Here is an 18,620-nt window from a genome sequence, read left to right on the forward strand (position 1 = left end):
TGTTAAAACCTTTCCTTTTTATTTAGACAAAAAGAGGAAAATACTATGGGATAATCTTTCTGCACACTGTGAAGATGTGTCTCTACCAAGGCCCCTTCTAACTGGTATAATAAGGAGCCAAAAGATCAGTAGCTAGGAGGGAAAGGATAGGTAGGAGTTCCAGGGAGAGAAAGGAACTCTGGGAAGAGTCTGAGGTGCCGCGGATTTGCCAGCAAGATGCAGAGCAAGTCAGACGTGCAGTACGAGGAGAGGTAACAAGCCAGGAGGCAGAACGTAGGTTAATAGAAATGGGTTAAGTTATAAGGGCTAGTTGGAAAGAAGCCCAAGCTAAAGCCAAGCTTTCATGCTTAATAAGAAGTCCGTGTGTCTTCTTATTTATTAATTTGAGAAGTCACGGCACAAAGAAAGACCTGCTGCACGTGATGTTAGAGTTGACAGAGGAGAATCCCAAGGCCCTTCAAGTTGGAAGCGTCTTGTTCTCTGCGAACGTTGTCTGAGGAAGTTTTACTTACAAGCATGAGTATATACGATCCGTGGTGTGTGTGTGTGTGTGTGTGTGTGTGTGTGTGTGTGTGTGATGCACACACATATGTGTGGATGCCCACATGCCTATGTGTGGGAGGCTAGAGAAGGATGTTGCGTGTCCAGCTCTATCACTATATGCCTTAATTCCCCTGAGACAGGGTCTCTCACCGAGCCTGGAGCTAGGGTGGCAGCCAGCAAGACCCAGTGATTTCCCTGCCTCTGCCCTTCACAGTGCTGGGTTATAGTGTGGAGTCATGCCCAGCTTTTTAAACCTGTGTGCTGGGATCTGAACTCAAGCCCTCACACTTATGTAGCAAGCACTGTCACACACTGAGTGGTCTCTCCAGCCCTCAAGGCTCATCTCCGTGTGAGGGGAACATGTGAACCAGGGTGTCATATATGGTCACGGAGCCGAGAATCCTGGCTCCAGCTGTCCTGGTGATATTGCGGGTGACTTCGCAGCTCCACCAATGTTGCAGTTTCTCGTAAGCTCCGGTTGTCAAAGCCTCCAGAAGCGCCTGTGAGGTGGAGGGAGAGCCACTTGCTTATTGCTACTTCGATTTAAACCAAATCCTAAAGTGAGATTTTCATTCTCCCTTGTCTCTAGCTGTTCCAACAGCACATGTCCACAGCAAGTTACTTCTTCCCCTCCTGTACCTTGTAATGAGAAAGCCGATCTTCCAGGGAACCAGATGCTGCAATTAGCAAAAAAGAGGGGCCAGCCATGTGCCTGATGACTAAGGCAGCCCAGCTGTGTGTCTGTCTTCCTAATATGGGGAGAGCCAGATGTGCTATGTGTGGAAAGGGGAGTCTACACATGCTCACAGACACATGCACAGCTCGTCCCAGGACTACACAGCAGGACGTCTTAAGAGCTGGAAGGGGGATGGAGCTATGGAAACCTCACTGTGGGAAGCTGAGGTCTCTTTGCCAGGTGTTTGGCACAGAGAGGTGAACCAGTCGTCCCTGTATGTGAGCTTACTGTTAAGATCCCTTCACCGGGATCTCCCAACCTGGCCCTCAGCAAGAGGCTGCCCCAGCCCTACCTGTGGGGTTTCATTCCCCCACAGGGGTTTGCATTTTTGTTTTTGTTGAATTTATTTATTTGTATGACTTTTCCTGTTTTTATCACCAGGTTAACTTTTAGTTCATTGAGAAGTAAAACTTAAAAACCAGAAACCCCTTTCCCTCCCTGTGGGAAGATTTCCAAATTGTACACTTAGTCTCTCGACCCAAGTCCTTGGTTTTTATCTGATCAGAAAGCCCACGGTAGCCGCTAGGGGTGTGTTTCCACTGGTAGCGTGTTTGCCTAGCGTGCAGGAAGTCCTGTGTCTGACCCTCAGCCCTGGCTGGACCCAGGGTGGTGATGCATGTCTGTGGTCTAGCGCCCAGGAGGTGGAAGCAGGAGGAGCAGAAGTCCAGGGTCATCCATGAAACAGAGTGAGTTTGAGCCCCGCTTGGTCTACATGTGACCCTATCAAAAAAGGAAGGGAGGGAAAGAGGGCGTCATCAATCCCAGCATGCACCAGCACTCTGGAGGCAATGGCAAGTGGATTTCGGTGAGTTCCAGGCCAGCCAAGGTAGCACAGTGGAACTCTGTCTTAAACAAACAATCCAAACCAGGAATGGTGGCACACACTTTTAATCCCTATGTTAGAGAGGTAGAGATGGGTGGATTCCTGGGGCTTGCTGGCCAGCAGGTCTAACTTATTTAGCAAGTTCCAAGTCAGTGAGAAATCCAGTCTCTAAAACAGGTGGACAGACACCTGAGGTTGTCTTCCAGCCCCACGCAGACATATGTGCACACATGCTCAGGACACAAATTGAAATTTACCTTTCTGAGGATCTGCTGTCTCGAGAAAGGGGGAAAGAGAACACAAGCCAGCCATGTTCAGCAACCCTGAGCTCACTCTCCCATATCTGGCCACGGTCATGGTCAGGAAGGAGCCAGCGACTGCCTCAGGTTTGCACACGGCACCACTGCTCCCGTAACCGTACTGTTGTGTAAAGTCAGCCATGGACAGAACCCAAAAGCGGTCCTCGCGGGCATCTGAGAAGACTTGACTTGGAAAGAGCCTTATTACTGGGTCAGTGACCAGGGGACTCTGCAGATGGCCTGCCCACTGCAATCTACACATCCCCGGCCCAGGAACTGACAGCGTGTGATAGAATTAAGCGATACAGTTCAGTAGCCATGGTAATGAGAACACACAGCTGCAATGGGTTTGCCAAGCTAAGGCCAAGGGCAGTTCCCACACAACTGCTGATCTGCTTTAAATTTAGATACCACATTTAAGTTTGGAGGTCCTCAGGTCCACCCTCTCTTCTGACCAACTGGTTACACTCAAGAGTTGCCATGGCCTCCTTCTGGTTTGACAGTTAACCACGATGGCTCAGAAGACTTCTAAAAATGTGCTGTATTTACTATTACAGAGACTGGAGAGATGGCTCAGTGAGTCAGGGTGCTTTCTGTACGAGCATTAAGGCCCTGAGTTCAGAACTCAACACCCGCATAGAAACAAGGAATGGTGTGAACTCGCCTATACCCAGCACTGTGAGAAGGGTGTGGAGACAGGAGCATCGCTGGCTGTCAGGTTCAGTGTGAGACCCTGTTTCAAGAGCATAAGGGAGAGTAATAGGGCAAGGGACCTGATGTCTTCCTCGGCCTCCACCTGTGTGCACAGGCTCACATGTGCATGGACACCTACACCGTGTACCACACATGCAAACACTCACACACATGCAAACACTCACACACACTTTTGGTTTTTTGAAACAGGGTTTCTCTGTGTAGTCTTGGAGACTGTCCTGGAACTCACTCTTATAGACCAGGTTGGCCTCGGACTCACAGAGATCCACCTCCCTCTGCCTCCCAAGTGCGGGGATTAAAAGTGTGCGCCACCACCGCCGATCTCAAGGGGCTTTGGTTCTTACCTCTGCTTCCTAAACTGGAACTGGCAAGTGATGATGACTCTGGGGTCCAGTGGCCAAACTTCAGGCCAACAAACACACGTCCATCAGACAAGCATTCCAGGGACCGGGCAGTCAGCTTCCAAGACACAGAGTTCTGTCTTGTTTGCACCCGGGTGTCCTGTTCTGATCAGAGCCTGGCATGAAGCAGACTCTCTCAGATGAGTGCTGTTAATATTTCACTATCAGGATATATCAAGTGTCACATGGTCAGTCTTTATTGAGCCTGTAGCGCTCCAGCCCACAAGGCTCGGAGGTTCACATCAATTAAAGTAGCTGTCTTAGTTAGGTTTCTATTGCCATAACGAAACATCATAACCAAAAACAACTTGGCAGGGGGTGGGGAGGATTTATTTCATCTTACAGCTCCATATCACACTCCATCACTGAGGGACATCAGGACAAAAATTCAAGGCAGGAACCTCCAGGCAGAAGCTGGTGCAGAGGCCATGGAGGGGTGCTGCTTACTGGCTTGCTCCTCATGGCTTGCTCAGCCTGCTTCCCTACAGCACCCAGGACCTCCTGCCCAGGGTGGCACCGCCCACAGTGGGCTGGGACCGCCCACACCAGTCATCAATCAAGACAGTGCATCTACAAGCCAGTCTCATGGAGGAGTTTTCGCAATTAATAGTCCATCTTCCCAGCTACGTCTATGTTTGTGTCGTGTGCACAAACCAACCAGCACAGCAGGCTTCCTTTCGAGAACACTGTACCTCAGTTTACCTACTTTTTGTCATGTGACCCCCTTGCCTGATGGTGCTCACGCAAGCCCTGACAACTAGCAGGAGCTGTTTCTATATTCTCCCCATTTAAATTCTACTCTGCGACAGGACTTGAATAATTTAAATTTGTGACTAATGATTCTATTTTTATATTATCTCCCTGGAACACTTCTACGCACTAATCAGCAGACGATACGCCCACTCTTCACTTAAGATTAACTTGCACACGTAGAAAAGCTTGAAAGGACTTTCCATCGCCCTTTGGTAGAATTACTTAGACTATTTTTTTAAGGTTTATTTTATTTTTATTTGTGTGTACGCATCTGTGTGTGTGTGTGTGTCTGTCTGTGTGTGTGACAGGCATGCCCACAGAGGCTGGAAGAGGGGGCATCAGACGCCCTGGAACTGTAGTTACAGATAGCTGTGAGCCACTATCTGTCCCGGCGTGAGTTCTCTGCAAGGGCAGCCAATGCTCTTCACTGCTGAAATATAGGACAGATTCTCTTGCTAAAGCTGGAGCTCCAGGTGAAGCTAGACTAACTGCCCAAGTAGCTCCAAGGGTCCCCATCTCTGCCTCCCTGAGGGTGGACGGCTTGCAGTCCCAACCACACTCAGCTTGCAATCAGCAGTGGAGATCCCTAACTCAGTGAAGATCCCTGACTCAGTGGAGATCCCTAACTCAGTGGAGATCCCTAACTCGGTGGAGATCCCTAACTCAGTGGAGATCCCTAACTCAGGTCCTTCTGCAGCAAGCATTTTACCCACCAAACCATGACCTCAGCTGCAAGATCCAGAATAAGTCATCCTCTTTTTAAGTAAAGGAAGAAGGGGATGGGGTAGGACGGGAATCAAAGAAGCATGTGACTAGATAGCCCTGGTTCTTCTGTGAGGCTCATCTGACGAAGCTCCTCCCTCTTCTGCCTCCTCCAGTAGGTGGAAGCAATTCTTCTGGTCCTTTGTGTATCTACAAGTGATTCAAACCCAGTCAGAAATCACAAAATTCCTTTTGTTAAAGAAGTAAGAGGGAAACCTCCTCGAACTGCTTTTCGAACCCAGAGGGTCCTACTGCAGATCTACCCGGTCCACCAGCCAGGCTGCCCCACGAGCCCTTGAAATGCAGCTAATCAATAGAGTAGTTCCAGTGACCCCGAAAGAGTGGAACAGATTTTTGTAGAGGAGAGTTTTAAAGAAATCTAATTTTCCCCTAGAGACAACTGAATGCCTAGTGAGTCCATTAAATAAGAATCGGCGGCTGCAGAGAAGCTGGGAGGGAATAGGAGTGAGTTCATGAAAGTTAATTAATACAACTGGACATTAAAGGGATCCCTGCCACAAACTTCCAATGCAAAAAAGCTGGGGTTGGGATGTAAAGGGAGGATGTGAGGGGGGGATGAGGGGTCCATTGCAGGGTTGGTGAAACGGGAAAGTAGCTACATGGTTGTGGTGAGCTTCACGTCTGACCCCTTCCTCCCTGTGAGTGCTGAGGGCCACACAGACACCAGGGCATGGAGGGACTCTGGATAAGCCTGGGGTGTGGCTGATGTGCTGGTCACTTGCTGTTCAGTGCTTAGGGAAGGGACAGATGGGGAGGGGGAGAGAAAAGAGGAAGGGAGAGAAGAGGGAGGAGAGAGATGGGGAGGGAAAGAGAGAGGAGAGGAAAAGAGGAGGGGGAGAGATGAAGAGAAAGGGACTGGAGGAGAGAGAAAAGGAAGGGGTGGGCTGCTGAGAAGCATCCTCACTTTTATTTCCCTGGTTTTCAGTGAGACTTTAATGACAATGTCACAGTGCGCAATGAGAGACTTCCAGGGAAGGGTGGAACGGGCCGCGAGGGGAAACAGTGTTGGTGGTAGACCCGCGATTTTAAACAAATGACTAGGGAAACTTCAAATACAGAACCAGAACTTTCCAAGGAAGGAATGAGCACCCTAAGAAGAGCTGATGGTGTGACCACACCCTGGGAATGTCACCTGCCTTTATGTTGGGAAATTAGGAGTGGGAGCCAGCTCAGTGGCTTCTGGGAGGTCCAGTCACCTCTGGCCCCCAGATCTGTAAGTGCCATGTTAACTGGGCTCCATGGATCCTTTAGCTGGCCATTTCTCCTCTGTGTTTGACCAAAGCACACTTAACACTTGGCTCTGAAAGGAATCTGGACAAACATTTAAACACAGTGTCCTAGCGTTAATTTGAAATTTGATTTTGTTTTCATCCAAAGGGAAAGAGGAATGGTTTTGTGCCCTATTGTCCACGTGTTTGTGCTTTGAATTGTTTTTATTTTCTACATTATAATACCACACTGTTATAGAAGCACTAAATGATGTGGGATATCCTTTTGTATATGTGCTGCTTTTATTGGCTGATGAATAAAGCTGTTTTGGCCAATGGCTTAGCAGAGTAAATCCAGGCGAGAAATCTGAACAAGGTATATAGGAAGAGTAGGCAGAGTCAAGGAGATTCCATGTAACTGCCAAAGGAGAAAGATGCCAGTACATTACTGGTAAACCACAGCCTCGTGGTGATACATAGATTAATAGAAATAGATTAACTTAAGATGTAAAAACTAGCTAAGAATACGCCTGAGTCATTGGCCAAACAGTTTTGTAATTAATTTTGTTTCTGTGTGATTAATTGGGCCTGGGCAGCTGGGAAATGGAAGTTCAGTCTCCGTCTACACTAAACTTGCCTCAGTTTCCCTCTGGTGATCAGTATCCAAGAGGACAAAACCAAAATGGTTTGGTGACATCTAAAAGGAAAACCAAGAAACAAACAAACAGAGGATGAGTCTGTGCTGTGCTTGTCTGGCAAGTTTGAGGACTTGAGTTTGGTCTCCCAACTTTGCATTCAAACACCTTAAAAACCAAGACAAGCAAACCAAAAGTGGACACGCAGTTGTAATCCAGCACTGGGAGAGGTAGAGACAGGCAGAGCCCTGGGCCTGGCCAGCCAGTCAGACTACTGAACTGATGAATCAGGCCAGTGAGAGAGCTTGTCTCAAAAAATACTGTAGATGATGCCTGAGGGATAGCAGCCAGAGGTGACCTCTAGCCTTACACACACACACGCATGCACATGCACACTCATATACACACACATACACGCACACACTCACGCACACACACACACATACACGCACACTCATGCACATGAATGTACATGTGCACACAAGTGAATTCACACAAGAAAAATAATATTGTAACTGTTGAACACTTTTATAAACACCTGGGTGCTCCCACATGGGCAGAAGACAGACACACACTAAGCACCTGTAATTGTATTGTCCTATGAATCCTTGGCTTATGATAGAAAGAAACATCACTGGGTCCTCAAGCCTAGAGTCCCAGACTTTCACCCAGGATTCTGTTTCCCCAGCCTGCCTGTCTCTGACACAGGCATCCCCAGCCCCTGATGAGAGGGCTTTACTACCTGACAGGCTTACAACAGTTTTACAACCCTTCACCTGTCCCAGGCTCAGAGAACTGTCCATTCATCTGGCCTTAGCTATACATTCCAACTGTACAAGAAATGTAAAAGTCTACACACTAAGTCTACAATCCCCAGAGTGACAGCATTTGTTGACATTAAAGCCAACATTTTCATACTGATTCTTGATGACCCTTCCTGGTGTGGTCACAAGCCCATGTTGGCAAACAGGCAAGAAGCACTTTGAGCAGACATGTGATCCAGACCACCAAAGTTCAGTCACAGTAGACCTGGGGTGCAGTCTCCCTGAGTTCACTGGTTGGCAGCTGTCCACACTCAGAATGGCCTGTCCATCATTTGCCAGCTCAGCAATAGCCCAACATGGCCCGAGTGGGAAATGGACCCTGTCCCTCCACAGTCACAAGCTCCCCAGGACATCAATCCTGCTTTCCTGCGTGTAGTCACACACACTTGCCTGTGTGTGCATGCGTGTGTGTGTGTGTGTGTGTGTGTGTGTGTAGCAATAATAATCAAAGGGGCAAAAAGGCCCCGAATTTGAAAGGAAAATGAGAAGAGGGCAATAATGTAATTATAATTAAAAGTTTTCTAAAAGAATTCCTATCTGTTGAAGCTGTGGAGGCCAAAGAAGATAAGGGGCATTTACTAAAAAAAGAAAACATTCTGTATAAATAATACTGGAGTGTAAAGTCTACAAAGTTCCCCACAAATTCCACCTCGCTCTCCTCCAGCCACCCTTGCGAGCTCTGGCCTTGCAAATGGCAGGACTCGGCTGCAGCCTGGCTAATTTTCTGCTGCTGGTTTGGCAGCCTTCTGTAGACAGGAAGGAAACGAGAGCAAGGTTCCATCTTTGGGTCACCAGGTCAACTGAATACTAATCAGGAAGTGTTTATCTATTAACTGCTCCATTGAGCCCTTTAAATATCGCCTATGTGTCATATGTTTGGATTAATGAGAGAATCAATCTTTACCATATGCAAATTAAGGATGGAGGGAGGGTGTCCTCATGGGCCCCAGCTGTCCCTCCACACGCCTGTCACTAGGTCTCATTTAACTGCCAGACTCTCTTCTACTTGGCTTCTTGTTGTGGCATGAAGCTCATCAACCCTCAGAGAGTTTGCGTTCAGACAGCTGTAGCCCTGCCCGTGGCCTTCAGGGATCAGCAGGCTTGGTCCCCTCATATCCTCCCTCTGCGCAGATCCAGACAGTGGCCGGCAGGGAACCCCGGCCACAGCTGTGAGACCATCTCTCTCAAACTGGATGTTGATTGTGCTGACCATAGTGGCTGTGTGCCTAAGCCTAGGAGTATAAAGGCAGGAATGTTCTGGATTCTCAGGAGCCAAATTCTTAGTCCCTGTCTAGAATTCCTCAGTGCAGAGAGCCCTGAGTGAGCATGGGGCTTCTCAGAGTAGGGCTAGACCTTCGGATGGGGGGGGGGGGCAGAGAGGAGATATAGGGCTGGACCTTCGGGTGTGGGGGGCAGAGAGGAGATATAGGGCTGGACCTTCGGGTGTGGGGGGGCAGAGAGTAGATAGGGGTTTGCTGTTTGCTGTTTCAGCCCAAGGAAATCACAAGAGCACCTAACCACAGCAGAGAATCCAGCCAATGCCAGTGAGTGGCAGAAGTCTCTGGCTGCCCGGGAACTTACCCACATCCTGCCTTTCTGCTGGGCAAGCTTGCAGTGAGTAGTACGAAGCTGATGAGCCTGCCTGGGTACCTCCTGGAATGGGTTAAAACAGGAAGAGCTGGAATGGGTAACAAGAAATGGCATGCCTAATTATTTGCTAAAGCCTTACTATGGAAGACCTGGCTAGATCCTCTCAATGGTACAAAGTGCAAGGTTGTTATTATCAATATCTTCTTTGATAATGCGGAAACTGAGTTCAGAGAGGTTACATTACAGGCACAAAAAGATCTTTAATGTGGCTAGACACGGCAGTGAGTTAATCTCAGCACTCAGGAGACTAAGACCGGAGATCCATAGTTTACAGCCAGCCTGGGTGCGGGCCAGCCTGATCTAGGGAACTAAGACCTTGTCTCAGAAACCTAAAACAGACAAACAACCTTAAAACATGTCATGTTGGGTCTGGGGAGATGGCCTGTCATATAAGCACAAGAACCTGAGCTCTGATCCCAGCACCTATGTAAAAAGTGTGGTGCGGTGACGGAGTCTGTAAACTCTGTATTGGGCAGCAGAGACGGGGATCCCGAGAGTTCACAGGCCAGCAGATCCAGCCAATGAGTGAGCTCTGTGAGTTCACAGGCAGCCGATTCAGCCAATGATTGAGCTCTGGGCTCAGCGATGGGCTCAGCAAGTAAGGAGAGAAACCAGGGAAAAACCCGATATTGACCTCCAGCACATGCATGGGTGCATACACCCGAATACGTGAGCCCGCACGCATGCGCACGCACATGTAAAGGAAGATTGGGCTTTCCTGAACACCCAGACCCGAATAATCACATAAAAACTAGTTCCAGGACAGGCTCCAAAACCACAGAGAAACCCTGTCTCGAAAAAACCAAAACCAAAACAAAAACAAAAACAAAAACAAAAAAAACTATACCAATGCCGGGCGGTGTTGGCACACGCCTTTAATCCCAGCACTCGGGAGGCAGAGGCAGGCGGATCTCTGTGAGTTTGAGGCCAGCCTGGTCTACAAGAAACCTGTCTCGAAAATAAAAAAAATAAAAAAATAAAACCTATACCAATTACGATGCTGTTTGGCCAATGGCTCAGGCATATTCCTAGCTAGTTCTTATATTTTAAGTTAACCCATTTCTATTAATCTGTGTATCACCAAGAGACTGTGGCCTACCGGTAAGGTTCTGGCGTCTTTCTCCTTCCGTCTACATGGCGTCTCCTTAGCTCTGCCTTCTTTTTTCCTCTTTATCTCTGCTTGAATTTCCCACCTTGCTATATTCTGCCCTGCCATACGCCAAAGCAGCTTTTCATTAACCAATGAAAATAAAACATATTCATAGTATATAGAGGGGCATCCCACATTACACACAAACACACACACATGCATGCATACGTATGCACACACATTGAACACACAAAATGTTCATGTCTTCTAACTCATAATTCCATTATAAGGAATTTATATTGGGAAAATAAGAAATCTAAAAATAAATTTATAGACAGACATGCTTAAAAGTTATATATAATGCTGGAGGGGAGGTGAATTACATTAATTTAACAAGTGAATACACTTACTAATCCCAAAAAATCAGGCTCCTGACTCTTCATGTCCAGATATGGAAATCAGCTCACTATATGATTTAAAATTTTTAAGGAGCATCCCAGATTCCAGCTTTGCGGTCCCTGTGTACAAACACAGAAAGCAAGGTAGAAGGAACACCCTCAGACATCTTCAGTGCTCACACTGGTTCCCCCTCTTTTTACTTTTCTCTTTAATATACAAATACCATTATTATAAAGTGCTGGGGACTAGGGCCCAGGCTCAAAAACATCCAAAAACCTCCTCCTCTGGGTGGGTTCCTAGCTCCCCCCAAACTCCTCCCCTTGGTCACCCCTTTCTAGTGTTGGAGGTCCTTCTGTCTATGTGTTGCTTTTATTGGTTAATGAATAAAGAAGCTGTTTCGGTTGGTGGCTTAGCAGAATAGAGGTAGGTAGGGAATACTAAACTGAATGCTGGGAGAAAGAAAGCAGAGTCAGTGAGACGCCATGTAGCCCTGCTGGAGACAGATGCTGAAACTTTACCTGGTAAGCCACAGCCTCATGTACACAGATTAATGGAGGTGAGTTAATTTAAGATATGAGTTAGCCAGAAATATGCTTAAGCTATTGACTAAAGAGTATTGCAAATCATATGGTTTCTGTGTGGTTATTTCAGGGCTGAACAGCTGGGAACAAACAAGTGGTCTCCTACAACCCCTTTCTTCCCTGTTGCCCTCATTCCTAAGTCTTAACTCTGATTTTTAAACTTTTACAGAAGTTCCTCCTGCATGGAATCACCCCATCTCCCACACAGCAGGAAGTAAAAACAATAATTCTTCTACAGCCACTCCAGCCCCCCAGAATGTTTAAATGGTACCCCCTCTGCCATTAGGGAGCTGCCAGACAGCACATGGCATTCTCTATCCTTTATATATAAAGGGTCTAGAATAAAGGAGAGCCCCCCCCCCCCAAAGCCAGGCCATAAAAGAGGTCCAAGACTTCAAGAAACCTGCCACCCATGGAGTTCTGGAAAGTGGACAGTCCTCATGGCATCCTCAGAGTCCGGAAGTCACAAAAACTGGCAATCTTTCTTATCTACAAAAGAAAAGAAAAGACAGTTTCTTCCCTAGGGACGCCAGGGCCTTCCACTCCCTACTCTCAGACCCAGCATGGCGTGTTCTGTATGCTCCAATACTGAGCTACAGGATTTGAGGAAACCAAACTCTCAGACCAATCAAGGCTGCTCTTGAGGGTTTGAGGTTTAAAAAAAAAAAAGTGATGCAAGGATAGGGGAACTGGAGAGACGGGTCAGCAGCTAAAACACTGTTGCTCTTGCAGAAGACCCAGGTTCAGTTTCCAGAACACACACGGTGGCTCACAACCATCTATAACTCCAGTCCCAGAAATCTGTTGCCTTCTTCTGACCTCTGTGGGCACCAGACACCATGTGCTACACATGCCTACATACAGGTAGACAAAGCACTCATATACATAAAATAAACAAATCTAAAAATATTTTTTAAACTAAGATGAGTAACAAGAACTATCAAGATGACTCAATGGGCATAGGTGCTGGCTGCCAAGCTTGGCAGCCCGAGTTTGATTTCTGGCCCCCACATGGTGGAAGAAGAGAATTGATTCTCAAAAGTTGTCTTCTGGCCTCTACATGTGTGCTCAGGCAGGTGCGCGCATACACACGCATACAGAAACAAAGATGCAATTAAAAAGCAATGAGTGACCAATTGATAAAATTTCAGTTGCTCATAAGGAGTTATATGACAAAATAGAGTATTAAAATGTGGGTCATACCAGAAGTGCTTTTGATATCAATTAAAAGTCACCAAACACAATTATTTCCATGAAACTATTTTGCCCATTTCTACCTAATTTATCTTTAGCAAGATGACAAAGATCTGGTGGCCACCCATCTGGGACGTCACTGCCCGCCTGGGTCACCTCTGAGGTTCTCTATACTTATCTTACCCCTTCACAAAGCACCATCGGTGTTTGGAAAAATGGTTTTATAAAAGTTGGTAAATTGCTAGGTAAAACCATTTTCTCAGATAATGGTGTGCCTGACACTTTAAACATCTGAGATCTCCCCGTGTGCTTAGATCTCAGGTGGAGAAGGTCAGATAATGTCCCTGGAGATGGCTCCTATTAGCTGGCCTTTGGGTGACGTAAATACAAGGCAAGGGTGGAGAGACGGGGCAGAAGCTGCAGAATCCTAGGGAGCCCTGCAGATTGCCGAGCCATGCATCCCTGCTGCTTCTTCTATGCAGGGGGAGGAAATTGAGTCTGGAAGGGAACATCCAGGGCCTGTGAGGAGCACATGACAAGGCTCAGATTCCACTTCTCAAACAATCCCTGGCTCAGAATACATTTTGAAGCTCTGATTTTAGCATTTTTGATTTGGGCACATTTAAATGTTAATGGCAGTCTTTTGTAAGTCACTAAACTCATTTGGAAACAGTCGTAGGCTGTTTTGAATATGGTTTTTCTTAATTAGTCTGGAATGTGCTTCCTCTTTTATGTATTTTTAAAAACTACTTCTAGAGTAAATATTAATGATTTTATTAATAATCGTGCTGCTGTGTGTGAGGGACTGTGTTGAGTCACTGGTGTATGATAGACACATCCACTGTGGGTAGCCCATTCCCCTAAACCTTCTGGCCTATATCACCTGCGTCATAGACCACACTGCTACACTGGGTACCACTCTGTGTGTCTGTCTGTCTGCCTGTCTGTTTTTCTGTGCATCTTTCTGTGCCTGACCCTGTATGTATGTCTATGTGTCTGCATATCTGTCTGTACATGTCTGCCTCTGTATGTATGTCTTATGTGTCTGTGTCTCCATATGTCTCTCTGTCCATCTGTGTCTTTGTATGTGTCTATGTGTTTGTGTGTGTGTGTGTCTGTGTTGTGTGTAACTACCACATTTTAATATGTTCAGCATAAACATCAGCCTTTACAGCACCTGCACATGGGAGACTACTTGATACTGTCTTTCGAAAAGGTGAGTTCCCCAAGACTCCTGTTTGTGGCTCCTGTGTCCTCATATAAACCAACAACTCATGTGTATCCACTTTTCTTAGCTTCAGTATTACTTTTACAGGAGTGTCTCAAGGTTATTGTCCACGGAACTCCTCACAGTGACCTGGACCTTTATTTGTATGTAGCTAGGCCAATTCTATTTCAGGAGAAGCTGGTTTTGTTCTGGGGCTGGTAGCTTTCTTGTAACATGTCCTTGTCATTCATTTCCCTTTTCTTCTCCTCCTGAGCCTTTCGTTACCCTGTTCCTACTTTATGACTCTACACTTTAGGTCCCTGGAGACTCACACTCTACAGTCTCCTAATGCCAAATGAAGCTGGGTAGTGGAGGTGCACGCCTTTAATTCCAGCACTTGGAAGGCAGAGGCAGGGGATCTCTGTGAGTTTGAGGCCAGCCTAGCCTACAGAGTGAGTTTCAAGACAGCCAGGGCTGCTCAAAGAAACCCTGTCTCAAAAAGCAAACAAATAAAAAAACAAAAATTCCAAACAAATAAAACAAAAAGCCAAATTATGGGCCTTCCATACCCAAGATTTGGGCATTGCAAACTAGATTTGATTTTTTTTTTTTTAATGTGTGAGTGTTTTGCCAGCATAACTGTCTGCACCACTTGAGTGTGTGGGCTGCAGAAGTCAGCAGAGTGTTCCAGATCCCTTAAAAATGGAGTGTAATTAGTTATGAGCCACCATGTGGATGTGGAAACTGAACCCTAGTCCTCTGCAAGAGCAGCCAGTGCTCCTAACTGCTGAGCCATCTTTGCAATCCTGACAAACAGGAATTCTGCTGAATAAATTAGTGAACTAGACCTACACACAAAGCAAAAGCCCAAACTTCCTGAGGAGTTTAGGTTCCTTTTGCTAAACACATTTGGTTGCCTCATTTTCTTATTAATGATTTTATGGATTCCTATTCTCTCTCATTTTGTCCTGGTAGACTGGCCAGAATATATTCTATACTATTGTTTATCTTTTCTTTTTTCCCCAAAGGAACAGCTTTTAAAAGCCCTTATCAGTTCTACTGAGGGTCTGCTGACTAATTAATTAACTTCTGCTTTTTATCACCATTGGTTTCTTCTCCCCATTTGATGTTGTTTATTGAACTTACTGAATGGAACTGGCAACCCATTCACTTTTGTTCTGTTTATTAATAACATAATGTAGGGATACTGATTTCCCATTTGGTTTTTAAAAAGCTTTGAGGCCTGCTGTGGGGTAATGATATTGCACACTGTAAAGATTTGTCACTCATACTGGTTTAGTAAAATGCTGATTGGCCAGTAGCCAGGCAGGAAGTATAGGTGGGGCAGCCAGACTAGGAGAATTTGGGGAAAAGAAAAGGCAGTCTCAGTCACCAGGCAGACACAGAGGAAGTAAGCTGAGGATGTCCCACTGAGAAAAGGTACCAAACCATGTAACTAAACAAAGGCAAGATTATGAGTTAATTTAAGTTGTAAGAGCTAGTTAATAATAAGCCTAAGCTAGTAGGCTAAACAGTTTATAATTAATATAAACTTTTGTGTGTTTCCTTGGGACTGAAAAGCTGAGGGACTGGGTGGGACAGAAACTCCATCTACAGGGGCCCATTCTACAAATACTGTTGTACAATCATTTCATTGTTCTAACTGAAATTTGGATTTTTCTCTTTGACCCAAGAATTAGCTATACAGTACTTATTTATTTATTTGGTTATTTTTCAGACAGGCTCTCACTATGTTGCCCTGGTTGTCCTAGAACTCACTATGTAGACCATCCTGACTTTGAACTCACAGAGATCCACCTGCCTCTGCCTCCTGAGTGCTGGGATTGTGTCCCAGGCTCTGATAGTCATGTAGTATTTTTAAATTTTCTCTCTGTTATAATGCGTTATAAGCTAGCCAGGGCTACATAGTGAGGTTCTCTTTAAAAAAATCAATTCCTGTGTGTTAGGGTGTTTTATCATTACTTTAGTATTATATGTGATGGTACACAGTATGAATATTGTATACATATTTGTTATATGTGGGACAAGAGATAAGGTATACTCCTTATGTGGAAAATAGAAAGGTCTTAGTTACTGATTTTATTTCATCTTTTTATAAGTGTGTTTTATCATTTAATTGTGTGTGTTTGCATGTGTGTTGGTATATGCACATGTGAGTGCAGTGCCCTCAGAGGCCAGAAGAGGACACTGGGTCCCCTGAAGCTGGACTTAGAGTCACATGTGAGCTGTCAGACGTGGATGTTGGGAATGGAACTTATGTCCTCTGCAAGAGCTCCTAACTGCTGAGCCATTTCTCCAGCTCCTTGGATACCCACACCGCTTTCATTATTCATTTTGTTCTATCATAATTAGTAGATTATCTAAACTTTCAAAGATGGGAAGATGGTTATTAAAATTTTCTGATCTCCACATATGATTTCACTTTTAGGTCAATGTTGTGAAATGTTCTTTTCATCTACACTTGGGTGATGTATCATGTACCTGTCCTTTTAAATGCAACCTTTTTTTATAGTTGTTTCAGGATAATTCTTGCTGACCACGTGTGTCTGCCTGTGAATTTGCATAATTAAACAACAGCGTGAAGCTATCAACACTTCTTGGAACAACCTTTCCCTTCAAACCTACTTCTGTTTCCGCTGGATGGGCTCTACTTACCTAGGGTACCAGTGCTATGTGGCCAGGCTAGCCTGATATTTGACTAGAGAGCCCAGGCTGGCCTTGAACCCTTGACAAGGATTCTGCTTCAGTCTCCTGAGTGATGAGATTACAGCGTGTACCACTGCACCCAGAAACTCAACTGTCTTTAATGACATTTTGTTGTGTCACTTGAAGATGCAAAGCCATTTGATTGACTTATCAACATTGATAAATGTCATCTTAGACATAGGAATCCACCCACAGACTTGCTTTTCATGCCTCTTCTGAATCACACCGAATCCAAAACGCCTTTTGAATATCACATAGTATGCTGCTGTTTTGTACTTCTCTGTTTTTGAGACCAAGTTTCCTGTGGCCCAAGCTGGCCTGGAAGTCACCAGATCAACCACGATAACCTTGGGCTGCTGGTCCTGCTGCCTTCACCTCTTGAACAGAAGAACAAAACTGAAGAACTGGAGTCTGACAGCAAAGCACACTGCAGACCCACGCTGTCACCTGCAGTAACTAACACACAGACCAAAGGGACAGAGATGAGAAGCCACAAATAAACCCTCACAGTTCGCCCCGATTCTAGGAAAACATGTCGAGAGGACTCTGACAGCAAAGATCATTCTCTGCGAGTGACCCTGGACTGAATGGGAGGAATGGCCACAAATGGTTACTGGCTCACAGAAGTTGAAGCTGTGGTTCTGCACGGGCAAAAGCCATCAAATCTGATCATGGACCAAATGAGTATTTCACAGTATAAAACTAGTGCAAGAAAAGTAAGGTGAATCTTCACGGGCTTGAGCTAGCCCATGGCTTCTTAGCTGCAGCAAAAAAAAAAAAAAAAAAAAAAAAACAACCAATGGAAGCATAGTTAGAAGTCATCAGACTTATAACAAAGTAAAAACAAGAGCCAGACTTGGTGGCCCATGCCTCTGATCCTAGTACTTGGGAGGTAGAGTTCAAGGCCAGCCTGGTCTACATAGTTAGTTCCAGGATAGCAGGAGCTACATAGTAAGATCCTGACTCATTCATAAAAATAAACAATAAACAGACAAAATAAATATATATGTAAAAGACCATAAAATAAGATAAAAATATTTAAATATCACTTGTTGTATATAAAATATCATGTAAAAATCATTCTTATAATTTAATAAGAATTAAATCATAAGGCAAGCCAAGTTAAAATTCCCAAGGAAGCTAGGTATGATGTCACACACTGACAATTTCAGCATTTGGGAGATAGAGAAAGAGGAATTATGGAGAATATGAGACCAACCTAGACTATAGTGAGTCAGAAACCAGCCAGGGCTGCATAATGAGACCATGTGACAAAACAAACAAAAATCAAACCAAAGAACACAGTAACAACAAAAATGGACGAATCGTCTTGATGGGCATTGCTCCAACAGGAAGCACGTGCACAGACTTTAGCTGGCATTGTTAGCCGAAGAAACGGAAACAAACAGGGGTGTTGGAGGAGGTGGCTAGTTAGTTCCCGGATGCTTAGCCCAAAATAACCACACAGAAACTGTATTAATTAAATCACTGCTTGGCCCATTAGCTCTAGCTTCTTACTGGCTAACTCTTACATATTAACTTAACCCATTTCTATTAATCTGTGTATCGCCATGAGGTTGTAACTTACTGGCTAAAGTTCTGGTGTCTGTCTCTGGCTGGGCTGCATGGCTTCTCTCTGATTCTGCCCTTCTTTCCCCCAACATTCCATTTAGTCCCCCTCCCCTGCCTACCTCTATTCCCTGCTCAGGCCCAAGACAGTTTTCTTTATTCAGTAATGGTAATTACTGCATACAGAGGTGATGGAGGAAGGTCATTGGCTAATAAAGGAACTGCCTTGGCCCATTTTATTGGTTGGAAGATAGGTGGGAGGAGTAGGCAGAACAGAATGCTGGGAGGGAAAGGAAGTGAGCTCAGTCTCGACAGCTCTCCTCTCGGGAGCAGACGCCTGAGAGAGACGCCATGCCCCGCTCCCGGGATGAAGCTCCAACCCAGGATGGACATAGGCTAGAATCTTCCCGGTAAGCGCACCTTGGGGTGCTACACACAGATGATTAGAAATGGGCTAAATTAATATGTGAGAATTAGCCTAGAA

Source organism: Microtus oregoni, unplaced genomic scaffold (assembly GCF_018167655.1).
Source record: "Microtus oregoni isolate MIOR12 unplaced genomic scaffold, Mior012 000028F_ref0000031, whole genome shotgun sequence".
NCBI lineage: Eukaryota > Metazoa > Chordata > Mammalia > Rodentia > Cricetidae > Microtus > Microtus oregoni.